The following is a 25955-nucleotide window of genomic DNA, read 5'->3' as shown; positions in this document are numbered from 1 at the left end:
GCGCACGCCGACTTGCCTCATAGCAGCCCCCCTGAGACTACAACCACTTGGTGGTATTTCTTCATCTTTGTTTTATGCGGGTGTGTTTGTGCTGATGTCTTAACGTCTATTTTCACTCTACGGTAACTGAACCTTTTGTATAGATGTGATGGTGGCTTTATATTTATAAAGTGGGAGAAGTCTGTATGATTAAGTGAGGGAGTAAGTAGAAAAAAAAGAAAGAGAGTCAATTGTGCACATCTCCCACGACTCATCTGGTGGGTCGCTCTCCAGGCAGGCCCTCCCGACAAAAGTGGTCGACTGTCTGGGACAAAGCGCTCCTCGCATGAGGGTCACTGGCTCCCGCGAGCGAACACGAAAGAGTTAGAGCATCTACAATAAGATGTCCTATATCCACTGCAAACGCCCGGGTGGCCTGCCCGGTCACTACTCAATCAAGATTTTGTCACCCAAACGGATTGGGCAAATCCGGCCCAAACGCTCGGGCTGACCGGCAACCCCCATATCCCTCCCATATGTGGGGTGGATATGGGGACGCCCGGGCGAAAACACACGGAAACCTATCGATCGGACGGGCGTCGGCTCCAATTGTTGGTGAGGATGCATTCTTGTCCCCGTGCGATGCCACCTCGCACACAACCCGAGGGGCCAAGTCCGGCTATTTAAGCCGGGCAGCGGCAGCCCAACCCTAGCCCGTCCCCATTTCTACACTTTCCCTCCCCTCCACGTCGCATCCTTCTAATCCGATCACCGTCAGCCGCTAGCCATGGCTCGCGCAGAGGATGACCACCTACGCCATGCTCACTCTAGAGCAGCGGCTGCAACTGCTGGAGGAGATTCGGGCCAGGCGCGAATCTCGGATCGCAGCCGGCCTGCCTGCGGATTTACCAAAGCTGGAGGAGGAGGAGGAGTAGGAGCAGGACGTGATCATCAAGGACACAGAGCTGAAGGAGGTGGAAGAGGCAGAAGGCTAGGCTGATCCGGTTGTGGGTTTCGCCATGGCCGACGCGCTGGCAGAGTTCGAGATGGCCCAAGCAGAGGAGGCGATAGAGCAGCAGGCCATCCTCGACTCCATCCAGTCAAAGACAGAGGTGGAGGCCAACAACTGCTTGCATCCGCGGACATTTGGCAACTCATTAGTATATGTAGTTGTAAATGCTCTAAAGTCGCTTTCATACCGAACCTCGGCAACTCGCCAAATCTCATCTTGTGGCTAAATTGAGCGTCAGATGTACGTTCAACCTTCCCGATGAAGGAAACCTTCAACCCAAGCCTGGAACGGAGCAGCACGCCGCACGCTACGCGGCACCGGCCCATCGTCATGGCTTCGTGTGTGATTCGGCAAGGGCGGGAGTTCGATCGAGCAAGTTGACAATGGCGACGTACTGTACGCATAGGGTTCTAAAACCACACCACGTGGCGCTCAAATCAAGTCTAGCATGCGTGTACACAGCGATCTACGCAAAGCCTGCCGTGTCTCCTCCTCTCGTATCTCGAACCCCGCCATGAGCGATCGGGAGCTTCTTCCCGACGCGCGCGAGCACACTCTCCTCCATTCTCTGCTATACCCACTCTCAGCTCAAATCTTGTCACGCCACTGCACCAAAATGCGCGGGCACATGCTGCGCGCATCCGTCCCCGCCGCGGCAACGCCTGCGCACGCGCCGGGGAGCGGAGCGGCGGGCAGCGTGCAGGGCCAGCTCGGCTACGGCGTCGCCATCACCGTCGGCGTCCTCGTGCTCGTCTCCACCGTCATGCTCGCCTCCTACATCTGCTTCCGCGCCAAGGCCCGCGCCGCGGGGTCGCTTCATCGACTGGTCGACGCCGACACCCACCATCACCAGTCCGCCGCCGTCGTAGTGCTGGCGGGCCTCGACGGCCCCACCATCGACGTGCTCTACCCCAAGTTCTTCCTGCGCGCTGGCTCGCGTGACGGCAAATCGGGCGCGAGCGCGACGGTGGCAGACGGGCCGTGCGCCATCTGCCTCGGGGAGTTCGATGGCGCTGCGACGCTCCGGCGCGGGTCCCGGTGCGCGCACTGCTTCCACGCGGGGTGCGCCGAACGGTGGCTGCGCGTGAGCGCCACCTGCCCCGTGTGCCGCGACTCGCCCGTGCCGTCGCCGGCCGCCACAGCCCTCGCCGCGCACGCTCGGTGACACATGCGTGGCGACGGCAGACTCCGTCGTGTGCACCAGGCAGTCCAATCAAGCCAACCCAGCCAATCCGACGGGCTGCTCATGTGTTTTGCGCCATGCGTAGTACTATCCGAGAAGGCAGAAGCATTGGAAGCAGATGATTTCCCCTGGAATTTACTCTGCTTCGTTGGAAGAGTGATCGATCTAGCAAGGACAGTCTGGGGATACATTACTGCTTTGTAGCATAGTAGTAGGGGTAAATTTCATATTGGTACATCAGCGCGTAACACAACAGCCTCGGGGCTTAAAAAAATGCTTCAGTACAGTCCTGGAATACAGCAATCCGTACTACATACGGTCCAGGCCTCTTTGCGGCTGCCACGTGTCCAGTTTTTTTCTCAAAACGGTCCCTCAAAATCTCATTAATCCCGCCGTGTGCCGGTCCTCGTCTGTATGGCCATGAAAAGGCCGAAATGTTTCCCCCAAATCCCCATTGTCTTCCTCTCGAGATTGAACAAACCCCTAACCCTAGCGACGATGGATCACAACAACGTCGGCGAAGATGCTGGCGCAAGTGGCAGACGACGATACAGAGAAGCCGACCAGGCTTCGTGAGATCTGTAGCTGCTTTTTGAACTTGGAGATGCTCTACAAGGAATCAGTGGGGATTGCTATGGCGGCCTCGAAAGAGGAGACGATCTGAATGATCGGAGATGCAGCATTGCCGGTCGGGTTTATCTATTGGGCGATGTTGGAGGTATGGAGAGGGGATTCGGTTCAGAGAGCGCGTTGGCCCGCGTACAAGTCTCACGCTCTGAACCCGCCATGTCCGAAGGAGGACGCGACGACGATGGTCATGGCGATGTCGGCGCCAGACAATCAGGCGATGCCCATGTGTTGGATGAAACGAACCGGTGCTGCCAAGGAGGAGAGTGCATGTGAGGGATGTGCAGCTGCCTTGTCACTCTCCCCGCTTCCCCGCCGCTCTCCAAGGATTGTAGCCCTCGGTCGCTTCGTTGGCGAGTAGTGGGGGTCACTCCGACGGACAACCGACACCCAGTTCAAGTTTTTTGTGCTTTCCTTCTCCGTTGGATAGTTTCAAATTCCTTGATTAAAAGTTTTGATCCAACTCCTTCTGTTTACGAACACAGAGCTTTGATGGAGGTTGTTTCTTGTTGTATTGATCAAGTAAAATATCCTAGCTTGCTCTAGATTAGTACCTTTATTTACCTACTCCATCCATCCCATAATGTAGGACGCTTTGTGTCAAAAAACATCTTACATTATGGGACGGAGGGAGTAGTATTTAGTTCGGCGTAGTCTAGTTTACCCAAGTAGTCTAAAGAGAGCTTCTATATTATGGTTGATCTTGTTGGTGTGTATGACCCAAACATTTGATCTTATTCCCAAGATATGCCAGTGATCATATGATGTATTTTGTGAATATGTGTACTACAAGTTACGATCAAGTTATGTTGTTCTTGCTGACTTTTTCCAAGGATGAAATATGAGAGTGATCTAATGCATGTTGTTGTTGTATGACCAAACATGCTTGATATTGTTGTTGCATGACCAAAAGAAATTAAAAATTATGGTGCATATTATATTTGATCTTCTTGGTGCATGACACAAGCATGTTGGAACATATTATATTTGATCTTGTTGCTGAATGACACAAGTAGTATGAACAATGTCTAGCCAAATAAAATACTCTAGGCCTGTTCAGAGCACATGTCCGCAAAAACAAAGGAACATAGAGAAAAAGAGGAATGAAACAGGAAAGTGGATGCAAAACATAGGATTGAAAAAAATAGAGGAAAGATGTATGAGGTAGTGTTGGGGACAAAGGTAGAAAGCATACATGAAAACATTCAAAGTTCTATAGGTATGGCCAAACGTAGAGTATTTTATTTGGTTGGACACTGGTGCATCCTTATGTATCCTCCCACGTAATTTTTTTATTCACCTTCACACTCAATCCATGATGATAGCTAGAGCCTTACCTCGGGGTTCCGCCAAAAAATGAGGCTACAGTAACCCTTTTGAATCGACACATGAATTAAAGTTTTCCTCTAGAATACTATTAATGATTCCTCCATTCTGAACGCTATGCTACCTCTTAAGCTTGCGTTGGTTTTTCCCTTGAAGAGGAAAGGGTGATACAGCAAAGTAGAGTAAGTATTTTCCTCGGCTTTTGAGAACCAAGGTATCAATCCAGTAGGAGACAACGCAACAAGCCACCGAATACCTGCACAAACAAACACCAACTTGCACCCAACGCGACAAAGGGGTTGTCAATCCCTTCACGATTATTTGCAAAGTGAGATCTGATATAGATGGATAAAGGGTAAAGTAATATTTTTGGTATTTTTGGTTTATAGATCGGAAAATAAAAGATTGCAAAGAAAGTAAATATGAAACTAAAATTGTAGATCGGAAACTTATATGATGGAAAATAGGCTCGGGGGCCATAGGTTTCACTAAAGGCTTCTCCCAAGATAGAATATATTACGATGGGTGAACAAATTACTGCCGAGCAATTGATAGAAAAGCGCAAAGTTATGACGATATCTAAGGCAATGATCATGAATATAGGCATCACATCTGTGTCAAGTAGACCAAAACGATTCTACATCTACTACTATTACTCCACACACCGACCGACTCCTGCCTACATCTAGAGTATTAAGTTCATAAGAACAGAATAGCGCATTAAGTAAGATGACATGATGTAGCGGGATTAACTCAAGCAATATGATGAAAACCCCATCTTGTTATCCTCAATGGCAACAATACAATACGTGTCGGTTCCCCTTATGTCACTAGGATCGAGCACCGCAAGATTGAACCCAAAGCTAAGCACTTCTCTCATTGCAAGAAAAAACCAATCTAGTTGGACAAACCAAATCGATAGTTCGAAGAGACATGCAAAGATATCGAATCATGCATATAAGAATTCAGAGAAGATTCAAATAATATTCATAGATAAGCTGATCATAAATCCACAATTCATCGGATCTTGGCACACACAGCGCAAAAAAGTATTACATCGAATAGATCACCAAGAACATCAAGGAGAACTTTGTATTGAGAATCAAAGAGAGATAAGAAGCCATCTAGCTACTAGCTATGGACCCGTAGGTCTGTGGTAAACTACTCACGCTTCATCGGAGAGGCAATGGTGTTGATGTAGAAGCCCTCCGTGATCGAATCCCCCTCCGGTAGGATGCCGGAAAAGGCCCCTAGATGGGATCTCACGGGTATAGAAGGTTGCGGCGGTGGAAAAGTGGTTTTGTGGCTCCCCTGAAAGGTTTGAGGGTATTGGAGAATATATATAGGCAGAAGAAATAGGTCGGTTGAGTTACGTGATGGGGAACACAGTATTTCAAAAGATTTACCTATGATCACGCAAGATCTATGTAGGAGATGCATAACAACGAGAGGGGAGAGTGTGTCTACGTACCCTCGTAGACCGAAAGCGGAAGCGTTTAGTAACGCGGTTGATGTAGTCGAACATCTTCGCGATCCAACCGATCCAAGCACCGAACGTATGGCACCTCCGCGTTCAGCACACGTTCAGCTCGATGACGCCCCTCAATCTCTTGATCCAGTTGAGGACGAGGGAGAGTTTCGTCAGCACGACGGCGTGGAGACGGTGATGATCAAGTTACCAGCGCAGGGCTTCGCCTAAGCACTACGACGATATGACCGAGGTGTGTAACTTTGGAGGGGGCACCGCACACGGCTAATAGAAGACTTGGTGCGCCTTTGGGGTGCCCCCTTCCCACGTATATAAAGGAGGGGAGGATAGGTGGCCGACGCAAGGGGGGCTCCATTGGGGGTCCTACTTGGACTCCCGGTCCAAGTAGGATTCGCCCCCCCCCCCCATTTCCTATTCCCACTAGGAGAAGGTGGGAAGGAGGACGAGAAGAGAAGGAAAGGGGCCCCCCAACCCTAGTCCAATTAGGATTGGGCTTGGGGGCGCTGCCGCCTCCTCTCTCCACTAGGGCCCATGAAGGCCCATTAACTCCGGGGGGGTTCCAGTAACCCCTGGTACTCCGGAAAATGACTGAACCTTTCCGGTGTCCAAACATAACCTTCCAATATATCAATATTTACGTCTCGACCATTTCGAGACTCCTCGTCATGTCCATGATCACATCCGGTACTCCCGACAAACTTCAGTTCATCAAACCACATAACTCATAATACAAATCGTCGCCGAATGTTAAGCGTGCGGACCCTACGGGTTCGAGAACTATGTAGACATGACCGAGACACCTCTCCGGTCAATAACCAATAGCGGAACCTGGATGCTCATATTGTCTCCTACATATTCTACGAATATCATTATCGGTCAAACCGCATAACAACATATGTTGTTCCCTTTGTCATCGGTATGTTACTTGCCCGAGATTCGATCGTCGGTATCACCATACCTAGTTCAATCTCGTCCCCGACAAGTCTGTTTACTCGTTCCGTAATGCATCATCCCGTAACTAACTGATTAATCACATTGCTTGCAAGTATCATAGTGATGTGCATTACCGAAAGGGCCCAGAGATACCTCTCCGATGCACGGAGTGACAAATCCTAATCTCGATCTATGCCAACTCAACAAACACCATCGGAGACACCTGTAGAGCATCTGTATAATCACCCAGTTATGTTGTGACGTTTGATAGCACACAAGGTGTTCCTCTGGTATTCGGGATTTGCTTAATCTCATAGTCGGAGGAACATGTATAAGTCATGAAGAAAGCAATAGCAATAAAACTAAATGATCATTATGCTAAGCTAACGGATGGGTCTTGTCGGTGTCAAAACCGGCGGATCTCGGGTAGGGGGTCCCGAACTGTGCGTCTAGGCCAGATGGTAACAGGAGGCAAGGGACACGAAGTTTTACCCAGGTTCGGGCCCTCTTGATGAAGGTAAAACCCTACGTCCTGCTTGATTGATATTGATGATATGGGTGTTACAAGAGTGGATCTACCACGAGATCAGAGAGGCCAAACCCTAGAAGCTAGCCTACGGTATGATTGTATGTTGTGATTGTTGTCCTACGGACTAAAACCCTCTGGTTTATATAGACACCGGAGAGGGTTAGGGTTACACAAGGTCGGTTACAAAGGAGGAGATATCCATATACGTATTTCCTAGCTTGCCTTCCACGCCAAGTAGAGTCCCATCCGGACACGAGACGAAATCTTCAATCTTGTATCTTCATAGTCTAACAGTCCAGCCAATGGAGATAGTCCGGCTGTCCGGAGACCCCCTAATCCAGGACTCCCACAGTAGCCCCTGAACCAGGCTTCAATGACGATGAGTCCGGTGCGCAGTTGTCTTCGGCATTGCAAGGCGGGTTCCTTCTCCGAATACATTACAGAAGAAGTTGAATACGGGGATAGTGTCCGACCCTGCAAAATAAGTCCCACATTTCACCGTAGAGAGAATAATGTTTTTTCGCAGATCCAATTTGCTGGCTTGTTTTGACAGCATGACGTTATGTCCGGATCCAGCCTTCAAGGCCGATGGATGCCCTCCTCCGTGACGGAAGAGGACATTAAGAAGTTGAGGGAGGCCAGATACCTGACCGCCGAGGTTTCACATCGGCTGCCTGCCCGAGGGCAGGTCGCCCCTACTCCCGAACCCAACGAGAACGTTGTGTTCGTCTCCCACTTCCTCCGAGGTCTAAGCCTCACTCTGGATCCTTTCGTCAGGGGCTTGATGTTCTGTTACGGGCTAGATTTCCAGGACCTAGCTCCGGACTCCTTTCTCCACATCATGACATTTATTGTCGTGTGTGAGGCCTTCCTCCGTGTGACCACTCACTTCGGCCTGTGGCTCAAGACCTTTGAAGTACAACCGAAGGTGATCGAGGGGCAGCATGCAGCGTGCGAAGGTGCATCAATAGGCAAGATGGCAGGAGCTCCATGGCCGAAAGGTTCCTTTCTAGAGGTATCGGAATTATGGCAATGAGAGTGGTTCTACGTCACGGCTCCCAGAAGTGCCAAGTGGGCGGCGGCCCCCGCTTTCCGCCCGGCCCCCCCACCACAACTGATGTCATGGATTAGCAGGGGCCTGAACTGGGGTCCAGCCAAGGACGTGCCTATACTGCAAAGCCGCATCAGTGATCTCTTTGAGCGAGATTTTAATTTGGTTGCGGTAATACAAGTTATGTTGGTTCGTCAAGTCCAGCCATGCAAGCGCCGGCCCCTGTGCTTGTGGGAGTTCAACCCAGAGGGACCACGTGCCATTCAAAGTTTCCTCGGCCTGGCGCACGAGGAGATGTACAAGTCATTCTTCGGACCTCAAGTGGAGTGTCCGGATATCACCGATGACGTGGGCCTAAGCAGTAATAACGTTGCCGAACAGGTAAGAAATCCTCTAGCCGAACACACTGTCTTTTATTCGAGGTTATTTTTGAGAGTTTGCTTTTTTACCAGGACTGGATAACGAAGGCGAAGATGATTCGGTGTTTGGCCCCCCCTCCCTGAGGGTTTGGAAAATCCGGTATTGGAGAAGATGCTCGAGGTCGCACCTTGCCCGGAACCCTTGAAGGAAGATACCGAGGGGGATAATACGGGTGAACGCGGGCCCCCATCGCTACCCGCTCCGATCGAGGGAACGAGCGTTTCCACAAAGGAGGACGACCGGGGGAGGAAAAGGACTGCTTCCGAGGGTCCGGAAGCCGAAGCCTCCAAACGGGAGAAGAAGTCTCCCACAGAGGGTCCTGCCTCGGGGGGTGCTTTTGCTGCACAAAGTCCGCGAGGGGATCTGCCCTCCAACGAGTCATAAGTTATCCAAAATATTTTAATAGTAAGAGTATGCTATCTTTTTTCTCTGAGAAAACAACCACCGTATATATCTTGCAGTTCGGGCCTCAGCCCCTCTCAAATGAGTTCATCTTCGGGGGATCTTCTTCCGGAGATGATGGAGAGCGAAACGCCTCCCCCGGACTCCTCCGCTCCAGAAGCGGGCGACCCCGAAGTGTCGTCGCGGAGGGCCTCTTCGGATCCGGTGAGGCCAGAAGATAGTCCCATAGACCCCAGAAGTCCCTAGTGTCCGGCTCCTGAAGAGAGCATATGAAAGAGTCCGGCACCGTCTAGTGTGCGGTCGGACGTTCTGAGGGAGTTGGTGGGGCGAGCGGCCATCTCAGAAGAGCACCATACGCTGATGGGTACGGTGATGGAGAGAATCTCGTCCGCTGAAAGCGGGTTACATGAAGCCTTTATGAGTCTATTGACAGGCTTTGAGGTATGTGAGATAATATGTGATAGTACTGCACATGTTATAGTAGCCCCTGAGACTCTGGTTGTCATCGAGAACGGCGGCGAACAGAGGATCAAATTCCCAGGTAATAACCAATCTGCTTTTATGGGCAGGTGGTGGGAGCTCCGGTGGCTAGCCGGACTAGGGAGTTTGCCCAATTAAAACGGCAACTGGATGCGGCACACGCCGACATCGAGCTTGTTAACAAGAGGCTTGACGAGGCACAGGGTAAGTGTTATTATCCGGTGAACGCCACATAGTAAGAGCAGCATAATGCTAGTATCTTTAATATGTTGTGACTGTAGATGGGGCTGCCACCGTGGAAGCCTTGCGGGCGGAACTTGCCCGAGCCAAGGAACAAGTGAGGAGTAGTAATGCGGTTGCTTTGAAGGCGGCCGAAGAGTTGAAAGCCGAGAAGGCCGCACATTGCGAGAGCCAAGAGAAGATGGCCAAGATGGCCGTAGAATTGAAAGACACTATCGACCGTTGCCAGGTCCTTGAGAAAGAGAACCAAGCGAAGGCAACGGACCTTGAGAAGGCCATGGCGGCAGACAAAGACACCCGTTCTGCTATGAGAGCGAAGAAGAAGGAGCTGCGGGAAGCCGGGGATATTGCGGCTGGAAATCCCTTCATGTTACGGAGGAGTTCAGAGATCCACGGTATGCCCCTCTGGATCGGCTGTGGAGCTCGGCAGATGCGTATATGGATTTGGCGGCGAGCGCTGCCGATGCGGCCAACTACTTCCAAGGTCAGACAGATCGTGAAGTGGACAAGCTGTTCTGGACGCAATTCCATGTTCCAGAGCGTCCGCTTTCATTGACTGACCAGCTAGCCGAATGGGCCGAAGTGAATAGGTTGTCCGGACTCGCCATGAGGTCTGTTGTGGATCAATTATGGCCGGAAGGGCCTAAGCCGAACCGCTATTTCAGCTTAGTGCAGTAGCTCCTTGATGCGGTGCCGTGCATTAATGCGATGAAGAGGTCGGCGTGCATAGAAGGCTCGCGGATGGCCCTTGCCCGTGTTAAAGCATACTGGGCGAAGATGGACGCTACCACTGTTGCGGCGCAGGGTTCGGCCATAGGCCGTGTGGCTGTCGAACACTATTTCGAGGAAGTTCTCGAGGGTGCTCGTTTGATAGAGGCCCAGTGCTCGAAAAATATTATGTTTGAGTGATATGTATTCTCATTGTAAACATAATGCTTTTATGAAGTTTTTATAAGGCTGTGTTTATACTTTTGCCTGAAAGTAGTATGATGCCTCCTGTGCGGCCGTTTATGTATACATGTGTATAACCTGAAAGATTGCACCCGTCGGCTTCAACCCCCACGCATATAATGCGGAGGTGCTCGCAAAAAACACGTGTTCACACTTAACCCAATGTCTTGGTCCTGATAAGGAGGTGATAGCGCAGCGAGCGAGGCAACCGGACTATAATGCTTGAACACTTACACTTAGCCATAGGAGTTTGACAGTGGGGCTACTAGATAGCCCCTAATGGCTCCGCACTCTCCCGATCGTGGTGTGCGCATATGCCTGGCCGGAAAACGGCCCTTCGTTAAGGCGGAGGAATTCTAACATTCCGATAGGTCATCGAGTGGTTGACCAGTCTCACGCTATATCATGACAATCAGTTTTCGGCTTTCTCTACTGAGGCGCTCGTCCGGATGAACCAGGACACGATCGCAGTAGTTCTCCTGGTGTTACCTTAGCTGGCAAAGCGGAACGTAAGGCACCAAAACACAGGAGCCGGGCAAACCCAACATTTGACCAAAGACAATGATTCGGAGCTGATGCATATAAGGCCGAACTCGCGACGCCGAACACTCCCTAAGGTATTCAGTCTTTATGGTATAAACCGGGCCGAAATAGTGCCGCTTGTAAGAAGCCCCTTGTGTCCAGGTACGTGTGTTATTCTGACGTGGCCACATGCCAAGACGTCAGTATCCTTCTCAATTGTGCTGAGAATTCGGTGGATATGTATCAACAAGAGACAGTAAAAAAGGTTTATGCACGGTCTTAATCTAAAAAGAATCCTTGGAGCGGGTCCCTGCTGCACGTCTGCGCCTGTGTCTCCGTTGTGCCGTATCCTGGACGGGTGTAGCACGATGATTATCTGTAAAAGAGAGGAGCTTAGGTAAAAAAGTTGTCGCGCAAAAAGATAGTTTTTTAAATAAACCATGTATAATTCAAGGTGAGTAAGAATTGCCACTTGTCTGCACCCGTTGAGCCCCTTGTATTGTAATAGGGGACCTGCTAATTAGTTGGTGAGGCCGTTTTTAGTGTGCGGCTATTAAGGTAGCCGCACGCTCTTCGGCATGCAGAAATCGCTTAATATTTCCGTTTACTGTAATGATGCCCCGTGGACCGGGCATCTTGAGTGTGAGGGAGGCGTAGTGTGGTATTGCATTAAAGCGAGCGAAAGCTTCGCGTCCGAGTAGTGCTTGATAGCCACTTTGGAACGGAGCGATGTGGAAGGTTAGATGTTCGCTACGAAAGTTATCGGGGGAGCCGAATATAACGTTTAGTAGCAGGGAGCCCATGCAACGAGCCCCTGGGCCTGGCGTTACTCCTTTAAAGGTAATATTTTATGGCGAATTTTTGTTGGGTCTATCCCCACTTCGCGGATTGTATCCTGGTATATCAGGTTTAGACTACTGCCACCGTCCATCAGGACTCGTGCGAGGCAATATCCGTCAATTATTGGGTCTAATACCAGGGCAGCCCATCCTGCACGGCGGATACTTGCTGAGTAATCACGATGGTTGAAAGTGATCGGTTGAGACGACCAGTGGCAGGACTCCGCGGTGATAGGCCTTCGGGCGTATTTTTCTGGGAGTGTCGTTTCGTTTCTTCCATTGATCACGTGCAACACGTTTACTGTTTTGACCTCTAGTGGAAATTTCTTTTGTTCCCCGGCGTCTCCCTTGAGAGGCTCATCCTCATCTTCGCTTGGTGTATCCTCCCCTTTGTGTACGGCGTTGAGCTTGCCGGACTGCTTGAAGACCCAACATTCTCTGCGGGTATGATTGGCTGGTTTGCCAGGGGTGCTATGGACCTGACATATTTGGTCCAGAATTTTATTCGGACTGGACAGTTCATGTCGGTGTCAAAACCGGGGGATCTCGGGTAGGGGGTCCCGAACTGTGCGTCTAGGCGGATGGTAACAGGAGACAAGGGACACGATGTTTTTACCTAGGTTCGGGCCCTCTCGATGGAGGTAAAACCTGATGGGGAACGTAGTAATTTCAAAAATTTCCTACGCACACGCAAGATCATGTGATGCATAGCAACGAGGGGGAGAGTGTTGTCTACGTACCCAACGCAGACCGACTGCAGAAGCGATGACATGACGTAGAGGAAGTAGTCGTACGTCTTCTCGATCCAACCGATCAAGCACCGAAACTACGGCACCTCCGAGTTCGAGCACACGTTCAGCTCGATGACGATCCCCGGACTCCGATCCAGCAAAGTGTCGGGGAAGAGTTCCGTCAGCACGACGGCGTGGTGACGATCTTGATGAACTACAGCAGCAGGGCTTCGCCTAAACTCCGCTACAGTATTATCAAGGTATATGGTGGCAGGGGGCACCGCGCACGGCTAAGGAATAGATCACGTGGATCAACTTGTGCCTTTTGGGGTGCCTCTACCTCAGTATATGAAGGAGCCAAGGGGGGAGGGGGTGCCGGCCAGGGAGAGGTGGCGCAGGAGGAGTCCTACTCCTTCCGGGAGTAGGACTCCCCTCCAATCCTATTCCAACTAGGATTCCCCAAAGGGGGAAAGAGGGAGAAGGGTGGCCGGCCACCTCTCCTAGTCCTAATAGGACTAGGGGAGGGGGGAGGTGCGCAGCCCCCTTGGGCTGCCCTTTTCTCCTTTCCACTAAGGCCCATGAAGGCCCATATGGCTCCCGGGGGGTTCCGGTAACCCTCCCGGTAACCCGGTAAAATCCCGATTTCACCCGGAACACTTCCGATGTCCAAACATAGGCTTCCAATATATCAATCTTTACGTCTCGACCATTTCGAGACTCCTCGTCATGTCCGTGATCACATCCGGTACTCCGAAGAACCTTCGGTACATCAAAATGCATAAACTCATAATATAACTGTCATCGTAACCTTAAGCGTGCAGACCCTACGGGTTCGAGAACAATGTAGACATGACCGAGACACGTCTCCGGTCAATAACCAACAGCGGGACCTGGATGCCCATATTGGCTCCTACATATTCTACGAAGATCTTTATCGGTCAGACCGCATAACAACATACGTTGTTCCCTTTGTCATCGGTATGTTACTTGCCCGAGATTCGATCGTCGGTATCCAATACCTAGTTCAATCTCGTTACCGGCAAGTCTCTTTACTCGTTCCGTAATACATCATCTCACAACTAACATATTAGTTGCAGTGCTTGCAAGGCTTATGTGATGTGCATTACCGAGAGGGCCCAGAGATACCTCTCCGACAATCGGAGTGACAAATCCTAATCTCGAAATACGCCAACCCAACATCTACCTTTGGAGACACCTGTAATGCTCCTTTATAATCACCCAGTTACATTGTGACGTTTGGTAGCACCCAAAGTGTTCCTCCGGAAAATGGGAGTTGCATAATCTCATAGTCATAGGAACATGTATAAGTCATGAAGAAAGCAATAGCAACATACTAAACGATCGGGTGCTAAGCTAATGGAATGGGTCATGTCAATCAGATCATTCAACTAATGATGTGACCTCGTTAATCAAATAACAACCCTTTGTTCATGGTCAGGAAACATAACCATCTTTGATTAACGAGCTAGTCAAGTAGAGGCATACTAGTGACACTTTGTTTGTCTATGTATTCACACATGTATTATGTTTCCGGTTAATACAATTCTAGCATGAATAATAAATATTTATCATGAATATAAGGAAATAAATAATAACTTTAGTATTGCCTCTAGGGCATATTTCCTGCAGGCTCCCACTTGCACTAGAGTCAATAATCTAGATTACACTGTAATGATTCTAACACCCATGGAGCCTTGGTGCTGATCATGTTTTGCTCGTGGAAGAGGCTTAGTCAATGGGTCTGCAACATTCAGATCCGTATGTATCTTGCAAATCTCTATGTCTCCCACCTGGACTAGATCCCGGATGGAGTTGAAGCGTCTCTTGATGTGTTTGGTCCTTTTGTGAAATCTGGATTCCTTTGCCAAGGCAATTGCACCAGTATTGTCACAAAAGATTTTCATTGGACCCGATGCACTAGGTATGACACCTAGATCGGATATGAACTCCTTCATCCAGACTCCTTCGTTCGCTGCTTCCGAAGCAGCTATGTACTCCGCTTCACATGTAGATCCCGCTACGACGCTTTGTTTAGAACTGCACCAACTGACAGCTCCACCGTTTAATGTAAACACGTATCCGGTTTGCGATTTAGAATCGTCCGGATCAGTGTCAAAGCTTGCATCAATGTAACCTTTTACAGTGAGCTCTTTGTCACCTCCATATACGAGAAACATATCCTTAGTCCTTTTCAGGTATTTCAGGATGTTCTTGACTGCTGTCCAGTGATCCACTCCTGGATTACTTTGGTACCTCCCTGCTAAACTTATAGCAAGGCACACATCAGGTCTGGTACACAGCATTGCATACATGATAGATCCTATGGCTGATGCATAGGGAACATCTTTCATATTCTCTCTACCTTCTGCAGTGGCCGGGCATTGAGTCTTACTCAACTTCACACCTTGTAACACAGGCAAGAACCCTTTCTTTGCTTGATCCATTTTGAACTTCTTCAAAAAAAATTCAAGGTATGTGCTTTGTGAAAGTCCAATTAAGCGTCTTGATCTATCTCTATAGATCTTAATGCCTAATATGTAAGCAGCTTCACCGAGGTCTTTCATTGAAAAACTTTTATTCAAGTATCCCTTTATGCTATCCAGAAATTCTATATCATTCCCAATCAGCAATATGTCATCCACATATAATATCAGAAATGCTACAGAGCTCCCACTCACTTTCTTGTAAATACAGGCTTCTCCAAAAGTCTGTATAAAACCAAATGCTCTGATCACACTATCAATGCGTTTATTCCAACTCCGAGAGGCTTGCACCAGTCCATAAATGGATCGCTGGAGCTTGCATACTTTGTTAGCTCCCTTTGGATCGACAAAACCTTTCGGTTGCATCATATACAACTCTTCTTCCAGAAATCCATTCAGGAATGCAGTTTTGACATCCATCTGCCAAATTTCATAATCATAAAATGCGGCAATCGCTAACATGATTCGGACGGACTTAAGCATCGCTATGGGTGAGAAGGTCTCATCGTAGTCAATCCCTTGAACTTGCCGAAAACCTTTTGCGACAAGTCGAGCTTTGTAGATAGTAACATTACCATCAGCGTCAGTGTTCTTCTTAAAGATCCATTTATTCTCAATTGCTTGCCGATCATCGGGCAAGTCAACCAAAGTCCATACTTTGTTCTCATACATGGATCCCATCTCAGATTTCATGGCTTCAAGCCACTTTGCGGAATCTGGGCTCACCATCGCTTCTTCATAGTTCGTAGGTTCGTCATGATCTAGTAGCATGACTTCCAGAACAGGATTACCGTACCACTCTGGTGCGGATCTTACTCTGGTTGATCTACGAGGTTCAGTAGTATCTTGATCTGAAGTTTCATGACCATTATCATTGGCTTCCTCACTAACTGGTGTAGGTGTCACTGAAACAGTTTTCTGTGATGAACTACTTTCCAGTAAGGGAGCAGGTACAGTTACCTCGTCAAGTTCTACTTTCCTCCCACTCACTTCTTTCGAGAGAAACTCCTTCTCTAGAAAGGATCCATTCTTAGCAACGAATGTCTTTCCTTCGGATCTGTGATAGAAGGTGTACCCAACAGTTTCCTTTGGGTATCCTATGAAGACACATTTCTCCGATTTGGGTTCGAGCTTATCAGGTTGAAGCTATTTCACATAAGCATCGCAGCCCCAAACTTTAAGAAACGACAACTTTGGTTTCTTGCCAAACCACAGTTCATAAGGCGTCGTCTCAACGAATTTTGATGGTGCCCTATTTAACGTGAATGCAGCCGTCTCTAGAGCATAACCCCAAAACAATAGCGGTAAATCAGTAAGAGACATCATAGATCGCACCATATCTAGTAAAGTACGATTACGACGTTCGGACACACCATTACGCTGTGGTGTTCCGGGTGGCGTGAGCTGTGAAACAATTCCACAATTTTTCAAATGTACACCAAACTCGTAACTCAAATATTCTCCTCCACGATCAGATCGTAGAAACTTTATTTTCTTGTTACGATGATTTTCAACTTCACTCTGAAATTCTTTGAACTTTTCAAATGTTTCAGACTTATGTTTCATTAAGTAGATATATCCATATCTGCTTAAATCATCTGTGAAGGTGAGAAAATAACGATATCCGCCACGAGCCTCAATATTCATCGGACCACATACATCGGTATGTATGATTTCCAACAAATCTGTTGCTCTCTCCATAGTACCGGAGAACGGTGTTTTAGTCATCTTGCCCATGAGGCACGGTTCGCAAGTACCAAGTGATTCATAATCAAGTGGTTCCAAAAGTCCATCAGTATGGAGTTTCTTCATGCGCTTTACACCGATATGACCTAAACGACAGTGCCACAAATAAGTTGCACTTTCATTATCAACTCTGCATCTTTTGGCTTCAACATTATGAATATGTGTATTACTACTATCGAGATTCAATAAAAATAGACCACTCTTCAAGGGTGCATGACCATAAAAGATATTACTCATATAAATAGAACAACCATTATTCTCTGATTTAAATGAATAACCGTCTCACATTTAAACAAGATCCAGATATAATGTTCATGCTCAACGCTGGCACCAAATAACAATTATTTAGGTCTAATATTAATCCCGAAGGTAGATGTAGAGGTAGCGTGCCGACCGCGATCACATCGACTTTGGAACCGTTTCCCACGCGCATCGTCACCTCGTCCTTTGCCAGTGCCCGCTTATTCCGTAGTCCCTGTTTCGAGTTGCAAATATTAGCAACAGAACAAGTATCAAATACCCAGGTGCTACTGCGAGCTCTAGTAAGGTACACATCAATAACATGTATATCACATATACCTTTGTTCACCTTGCCATCCTTCTTATCCGCAAAATACTTGGGGCAGTTCCGCTTCCAGTGACCAGTCTGCTTGCAGTAGAAGCACTCAGTTTCAGGCTTAGGTCCAGACTTGGGTTTCTTCTCCTGAGCAGCAACTTGCTTGCCGTTCTTCTTGAAGTTCCCCTTCTTCTTCCCTTTGCCCTTTTTCTTGAAACTAGTGGTCTTGTTAACCATCAACACTTGATGCTCCTTCTTGATTTCTATCTCCGCAGCTTTCAGCATTGCGAAGAGCTCGGGAATAGTCTTGTTCATCGCTTGCATATTATAGTTCATCACGAAGCTCTTGTAGCTTGGTGGCAGTGATTGGAGAATTCTGTCAATGACGCAATCATCTGGAAGATTAACTCCCAATTGAATCAAGTGACTATTATACCCAGACATTTTGAGTATATGCTCACTGACAGAACTGTTCTCCTCCATCTTGCAGCTATAGAACTTATTGGAGACTTCATATCTCTCAATCCGGGCATTTGCTTGAAATATTAACTTCAACTCCTGAAACATCTCATATGCTCCATGACGTTCAAAACATCGTTGAAGTCCCGATTCTAAGCCGTAAAGCATGGCACACTGAACTATCGAGTAGTCATCAGCTTTGCTCTGCCAGACGTTCACAACATCTGGTGTTGCTCCAGCAGCAGGCCTGGCACCCAGCGGTGCTTCCAGGATGTAATTCTTCTGTGCAGCAATGAGGATAATCCTCAAGTTACGGACCCAGTCCGTGTAATTGCTACCATCATCTTTCAACTTTGCTTTCTCAAGGAACGCATTAAAATTCAACGAAACAACAGCACGAGCCATCTATCTACAATCAACATAAACAAGCAAGATACTATCAGGTACTAAGTTCATGATAAATTTAAGTTCAATTAATCATATTACTTAAGAACTCCCACTTAGATAGACATCCCTCTAATCTTCTAAGTGATTACGCGATCCAAATCAACTAAACCATGACCGATCATCACGTGAGATGGAGTAGTTTTCAATGGTGAACATCGTTTATGTTGATCATATCTACTATATGATTCACGCTCGACCTTTCGGTCTCCGTGTTCCGAGGCCATATCTGCATATGCTAGGCTCGTCAAGTTTAACCTGAGTATTCCACGTGTGCAAAACTGGCTTGCACCCGTTGTAGATGGACGTAGAGCTTATCACACCCGATCATCACGTGGTGTCTGGGCACGACGAACTTTGGCAACGGTGCATACTCAGGGAGAACACTTCTTGATAATTTAGTGAGAGATCATCTTATAATGCTACCGTCAATCAAAGCAAGATAAGATGCATAAAAAGATAAACATCACATGCAATCAATATAAGTGATATGATATGGCCATCATCATCTCGTGCTTGTGATCTCCATCTCTGAAGCACCGTCATGATCACCATCGTCACCGGCGCGACACCTTGATCTCCATCTTAGCATCGTTGTCGTCTCGCCAATCTTATGCTTCCACGACTATCACTACCGTTTAGTAATATTACATCGCGATTGCATTGCATACAATAAAACGACAACCATATGGCTCCTACCAGTTGCCGATAACTCGGTTACAAAACATGATCATCTCATACAATAAAATTCAGCATCATGCCTTGACCATATCACATCACAACATGCCCTGCAAAAACAAGTTAGACGTCCTCTACTTTGTTGTTGCATGTTTTACGTGGCTGCTACGGGCTTAAGTAAGAACCAATCTCATCTACGCATCAAAACCACAACGATAGTTTGTCAAATAGACTCCATTTTAACCTTCGCAAGGACCGGGCATAACCATACTTGGTTCAACTAAAGTTGGAGAGACTGTCGCCCGCAAGCCATCTCTGTGCAAAGCACGTCGAGGGAACCGGTCTCGCGTAAGCGTACGCATAAGGTTGGTCCGGGTCATCTCGTCCAACAATACCGCCGAACCAAAGTATGACATGCTGGTAGGCAGTATGACTTGTATCGTCCACAACTCACTTGTGTTCTACTCGTGCATATAACATCAACATAAATAACCTAGGCTCGGATGCCACTGATGGGGAACGTAGTAATTTCAAAAATTTCCTACGCACACGCAAGATCATGTGATGCATAGAAACGAGGGGGAGAGTGTTGTCTATGTACCCAACGCAGACCGACTGCGGAAGCGATGACACGACGTAGAGGAAGTAGTCGTACGTCTTCTCGATCCAACCGATCAAGCACCGAAACTACGGCACCTCCGAGTTCGAGCACACTTTCAGCTCGATGACGATCCCCGGACTCCGATCCAGCAAAGTGTTGGGGAAGAGTTCCGTCAGCACGACGGTGTGGTGACGATCTTGATGAACTACAGCAGCAGGGCTTCGCCTAAACTCCGCTACAGTATTATCGAGGTATATGGTGGCAGGGGCACCGCGCACGGCTAAGGAATAGATCACGTGGATCAACTTGTGCCTTTTGGGGTGCCTCTACCTCAGTATATAAAGGAGCCAAGGGGGGAGGGGGCGCCGGCCAGGGAGAGGTGGCACAGGAGGAGTCGTACTCCTTCCGAGAGTAGGACTCCCCTCCAATCCTATTCCAACTAGGATTCCCCAAAGGGGGAAAGAGGGAGAAGGGTGGCCAGCCACCTATCCTAGTCCTAATAGGACTAGGGGAGGGGGGAGGTGCACAGCCCCCTTGGGCTGCCCTTTTCTCCTTTCCACTAAGGCCCATGAAGGCCCATATGGCTCCCCGGGGGTTCCGGTAACCCTCCCGGTAACCCGGTAAAATCCCGATTTCACCCGGAACACTTCCGATGTCCAAACATAGGCTTCCAATATATCAATCTTTACGTCTAGACCATTTCGAGACTCCTCGTCATGTCCGTGATCACATTCGGGACTCCGAACAACCTTCGGTACATCAAAATGCATAAACTCATAATATAACTGTCATCGTAACCTTAAGCGTGCGGACCCTACGGGTTCGAGAACAATGTAGACATGACCGAGACACGTCTCCGGTCAATAACCAACAGCGGGACCTGGATGCCCATATTGGCTCCTACATATTCTATGAAGATCTTTATCCGTCAGACCGCATAACAACATACGTTGTTCCCTTTGTCATCGGTATGTTACTTGCCCACGATTCGATCGTCGGTATCCAATACCTAGTTCAATCTCGTTACCGGCAAGTCTCTTTACTCGTTCCGTAATACATCATCTCACAACTAACATATTAGTTGCAGTGCTTGCAAGGCTTATGTGATGTGCATTACCGAGAGGGCCCAGAGATACCTCTCCGACAATCGGAGTGACAAATCCTAATCTCGAAATACGCCAACCCAACATCTACCTTTGGAGACACCTGTAATGCTCCTTTATAATCACCCAGTTACGTTGTGACATTTGGTAGCACCCAAAGTGTTCCTCCGGAAAACGGGAGTTGCATAATCTCATAGTCATAGGAACATGTATAAGTCATGAAGAAAGCAATAGCAACATACTAAACGATCGGGTGCTAAGCTAATGGAATGGGTCATGTCAATCAGATCATTCAACTAATGATGTGACCTCGTTAATCAAATAACAACCCTTTGTTCATGGTCAGGAAACATAACCATCTTTGATTAACGAGCTAGTCAAGTAGAGGCATACTAGTGACACTTTGTTTGTCTATGTATTCACACATGTATTATGTTTCCGGTTAATACAATTCTAGCATGAATAATAAACATTTATCATGAATATAAGGAAATAAATAATAACTTTATTATTGCCTCTAGGGCATATTTCCTTCAAAACCCTACTCCTGCTTGATTAATATTGATGATATGGGTAGTACAAGAGTAGATCTACCACGAGATCAAGGAGGCTAAACCCTAGAAGCTAGCCCATGGTATGATTGTTGTTCGTCCTACGGACTAAAACCCTTCGGTTTATATAGACACCGGAGAGGGCTAGGGTTACACAGAGTCGGTTACAATGTAGGAGATCTACATATCCGTATCGCCAAGCTTGCCTTCCACGCCAAGGAAAGTCCCTTCTAGACACGGGACGAAGTCTTCAATCTTGTATCTTCATAGTCCAGGAGTCCGGCCGAAGGTATAGTCTGGCTATCTGGACACCCCCTAATCCAGGACTCCCTCAGTTCGTCTCTAGCGCCTTTAGAGGGCGGCTTCTGGCCTGGCCGAGTGCTTTTGAATCCGGCGTTTACTGCCGTGCTCTTCGTGCTGTCTCCTTTGTTCCGGCGTTTGTTATTGTTGTCGCCCATGATTTCTCGTTTCCATCTCTAACTTCGGATGTACTGGGGTCGCTGGTGCTGCATCTGGCTAGCCAGCTATCCTCACCCGCGCAAAAGCGGGTCATGTGGCTTGTTAATGCTGCCATCGTTCTCGGCTTTTCTTGGCCGAGGTGTCTGGCGAGCCATTCATCACGGACGCTATGTTTAAAAGCTGCCAATGCTTCGGCGTCCGGACAGTCGACAATTTGGTTCTTTTTAGTAAGAAACTTGTTCCAAAGTTTTCGGGCTGACTCTCCGGGCTGTTGAGTTATATGGCTCAAATCATCCGCGTCCGGAGGCCGGACATAAGTTCCTTGGAAATTTGCCCGAAAAGCGTCTTCAAGCTCTTCCCAACTTCCAATGGAGTTTTTGGGGAGGCCTTTAAGCCAGTGGCGGGCTGGCCCTTTGAGCTTGAGGGGTAAGTACTTGATGGCATGGAGATCATCTCCTCGAGCCATATGGATATGGAGGATATAGTCCTTAATCCAGACCCCAGGGTCTGTTGTTCCGTCGTATGCCTTTATGTTCACGAGTTTGAATCCCTCTGGAAATTCATGGTCAATCACCTCATTGGTGAAACATAGGGGGTGTGCTGCACCCCTGTATCTGGGTGTACCGCGTTGTTCGGATGTTTGTTGTGTTACATTGTAAGCTGGGGCGCGCTTGCATGGTCCATAGATGGATCTGGTTGCGCCGTCCTTTTGGTGCGAGCCCTCGAGTGGGTCGTGTATTGACTTATGAGTGGCGTTATTTGCCGCTTGATGTTGGCCGTGAGGTCGTCTATCCGGCCAGGTGGCCATTTTGATATTTGGTTGTGAGGGGTCTGAGGCCTCCTCATCGAATTCAGGTAGCAATTTCCGCTTTGGGTAGCTCTTTGTGGGGCGATTATCGCCGTACTTCGTTGTTGTGTTGGGTACTTTACTCCATCTGATTTGGAGTGTGTCCTGCGCAGCCTTGAGCCATTGCTTCTACTTTTTTAGACTCCTCGCGATGGCAACAAGCCTTTGACGGGCATTCTGCTGCTCCGGGTGCCTGTCCGGAGTTGTGTCGTCCGGACTATTATCTTTGACAGAATTGGTTTGTTCGGTTTGATTTTCCGTATTGCCATGGTCCGGCAGTGATTCACCCTGCTCTAACGCTAGGTCTGTGTGGTCGTTATTTCTGGTGAGGCAGGATTTGGGGCGGCGCTTGCGCCGCCGCTTTGACTGCTTCTCGAGGAAACAAGCCTTCGGTGTGTCCTTCCATTCCTCGTCGTCGTTTTCTTTTGGTGTGTCCACCACGTATACGTCATATGATGAAGTGGACGTCCGGTGCCCTGTGGGCGGTGGTTCATCTTTGCCTCCCGCATCGTTGTCCATACAGTCGATGTCTGCGGAGTCGAAGTCGAGCATGTCGGTTAAATCCTCGACAGTGGCTACAAAGTGGGTGGTGGGTGCGTCGAATTTCTTCGTCGTCCGCATCCCAATCCTGTTGGCCATAATCCGGCCAGGGCTCTCCTGACAAAGAGAGAGACCTTAGTGAATTCAGGATGTCGCCGAAGGGCGAGTGCTGAAAGATATCCGCGGTGGTGAATTCCATGATCGGCGCCCAATCGGATTCAATTGGCGGGGGCGCGGATGATTCTGGGTCCGGAAGAGAGTCCGGCACCTTGGAGTCACGGGCCGTGCGGAGGACTATGCTGATGTTTGGCTCAATCGCCGTCGAGACTGCAGCCCCTGAGGCGGTGTGTAGCCACCCGTTCTCAATTGGCGCAGTTGGCTCCGAGGTGAGGGTCGGCGCTGATGTGGGCGCGGCCTCTGGGGTACCGTCTGGTGGCAGAGCTAGGTCATACCCATCACGACAGTGCAGCGCGCCCGACTGTGGCTCGAATCCGTCGAAGATCAAGTCCCCACGGATGTTGGCCGTGTAATTCAAACTTCCAAATCTGACCTGATGGCCTGGGGCGTAGCTTTCAATCTGCTCCATATGGCCAAGCGAATTAGCCCGTAGTGCAAAGCCGCCGAATATGAAGATCTGTCCGGGGAGAAAAGCCTCACCCTGGACCGCATCGCTACCGATGATAGTGGGAGCCATCAAGCCTAACGGCGATGACGCAGAGGAACTCTCAATGAAAGCACCAATGTCGGTGTCAAAACCGGCGGATCTCGGGTAGGGGGTCCCGAACTATGCGTCTAGGCCAGATGGTAATAGGAGGCAAGGGACACGAAGTTTTACCCAGGTTCGGGCCCTCTTGATGGAGGTAAAACCCTACGTCCTGCTTGATTGATATTGATGATATGGGTGTTACAAGAGTGGATCTACCACGAGATCAGAGAGGCTAAACCCTAGAAGCTAGCCTACGGTATGATTGTATGTTGTGATTGTTGTCCTACGGACCAAAACCCTCTGGTTTATATAGACACTTAAGAGGGTTAGGGTTACACAAGGTCGGTTACAAAGGAGGAGATATCCATATACGTATTGTCTAGCTTGCCTTCCATGCCAAGTAGAGTCCCATCCGGACACGAGACGAAGTCTTCAATCTTGTATCTGCATAGTCTAACAGTCCGGCCAATGGAGATAGTCCGGCTGTCCGGAGACCCCCTAATCCAGGACTCCCACGGGTCTTGTCCATCACATCATTCTCTAATGATGTGATCCCGTTCATCAAATGACAACACATGTCTATGGTCTGGAAACTTAACCATCTTTGATTAACGAGCTAGTCTAGTAGAGGCATACTAGGGACACTCTGTTTGTCTAAGTATTCACACATGTACTAAGTTTCCGGTTAATACAATTTTAGCATGAATAATAAACATTTATCATGATACAAGGAAATATAAATAACAACTTTATTATTGCCTTTCTGGCATATTTCCTTCATCACGAGGGGCCCACAAGGGTGGGGGCGTGCCCTCCAACCTTGTGGCCGCCTCGTGGCTTCTCTTACTTGCACTCCAAGTCCTCTGGATGTCTTCTGGTCAAGGAAAAATCATCGCGAAAGTTTCATTCCGTTTGGACTCTATTTGGTATTCCTTTTCTGTGAAACTCTAAAACAAGGAAAAAACAGAAACTGCCACTGGGCTCTAGGTTAATAGGTTAGTCCCAAAAATCATATAAAATAGCATATAAATGCATATAAAACTTCCAAAACAGATAATATAATAGCATGGAACAATAAAAAATTATAGATACGTTGGAGACGTATTAGCTAGCAAAGGAAAACTTTCTTGTGAAATTCATACAGAAATCCCACATACCGAACGGCCCTCTACGTTTGTCCATACCCATAGAACTCTGGATGTTTCCATGTATGCTTTCTACCCTTGTCCTGAACACTACCTCATACATCTTTCCTCTGTTTTTTCAAGGAAAATGGCTCCAGCCCCGACCCCATTGCATAACAACGAAACCACGTAGTATGATACAAGTGAGAAACTAAAAAGAACAGTGCAAGGCCTCAGAGGCAGCAAACATATTGCCTCAGCAGAAGAAAAATTAAAAACTTTAAGAATAACTAAGGTTTACACCAAAGATAAAGACAACATAACACACCTAGCCTCTCAACATCAAAGTAGAGCACATGTAGGCATCTACTGACAAAATAAGGTGGAAGATGAAGGCCCATCCATGACAACATACATGCATCATTCTACCTCCTAGGGAGAGGGAGCAACACACTAGCTCTAGCCTAGATCCAGCCATAGTAAAATAGGGGGTCTCACACAATTTTCTATAGTCTTGTAAGCATTAACCTCAGTTTTTCCTTGACGGGGTCTGAGCATAGCACCTCCCATAAGGAAAGCATGCCGACGGTTTTCCTCAAAATCACCTGCACATTGGACCAGAGCACACGGTTGAAATACATGTCATTTCTAACTTTCCACAGCGGAAAGGATTGTTGTCTGAACTATTTTTGCAGCAGTATTAGTCCTATTGTTCTGAAATTCAATTAAATACATTATATTAGTAATGCCAATAGCAGTAGCCATCTCAACAACAACTCTCCGCGATTCATTGGAAACAATACAATCAAAAAGCAAATGAGGCCCACTTGCCTAGTCTCAAGTTCAAAACAAAAAGACAAGTCAAATCAGGAACATTTTTGACTTTTGTGCAAATTATCTCTAGTAAGCAGTTTGTCATTAGC

Source organism: Triticum dicoccoides, chromosome 5A (genome assembly GCF_002162155.2).
Source record: "Triticum dicoccoides isolate Atlit2015 ecotype Zavitan chromosome 5A, WEW_v2.0, whole genome shotgun sequence".
NCBI classification, from domain to species: Eukaryota; Viridiplantae; Streptophyta; class Magnoliopsida; order Poales; family Poaceae; genus Triticum; species Triticum dicoccoides.
Note: the sequence above shows the minus strand (reverse complement) of the source record.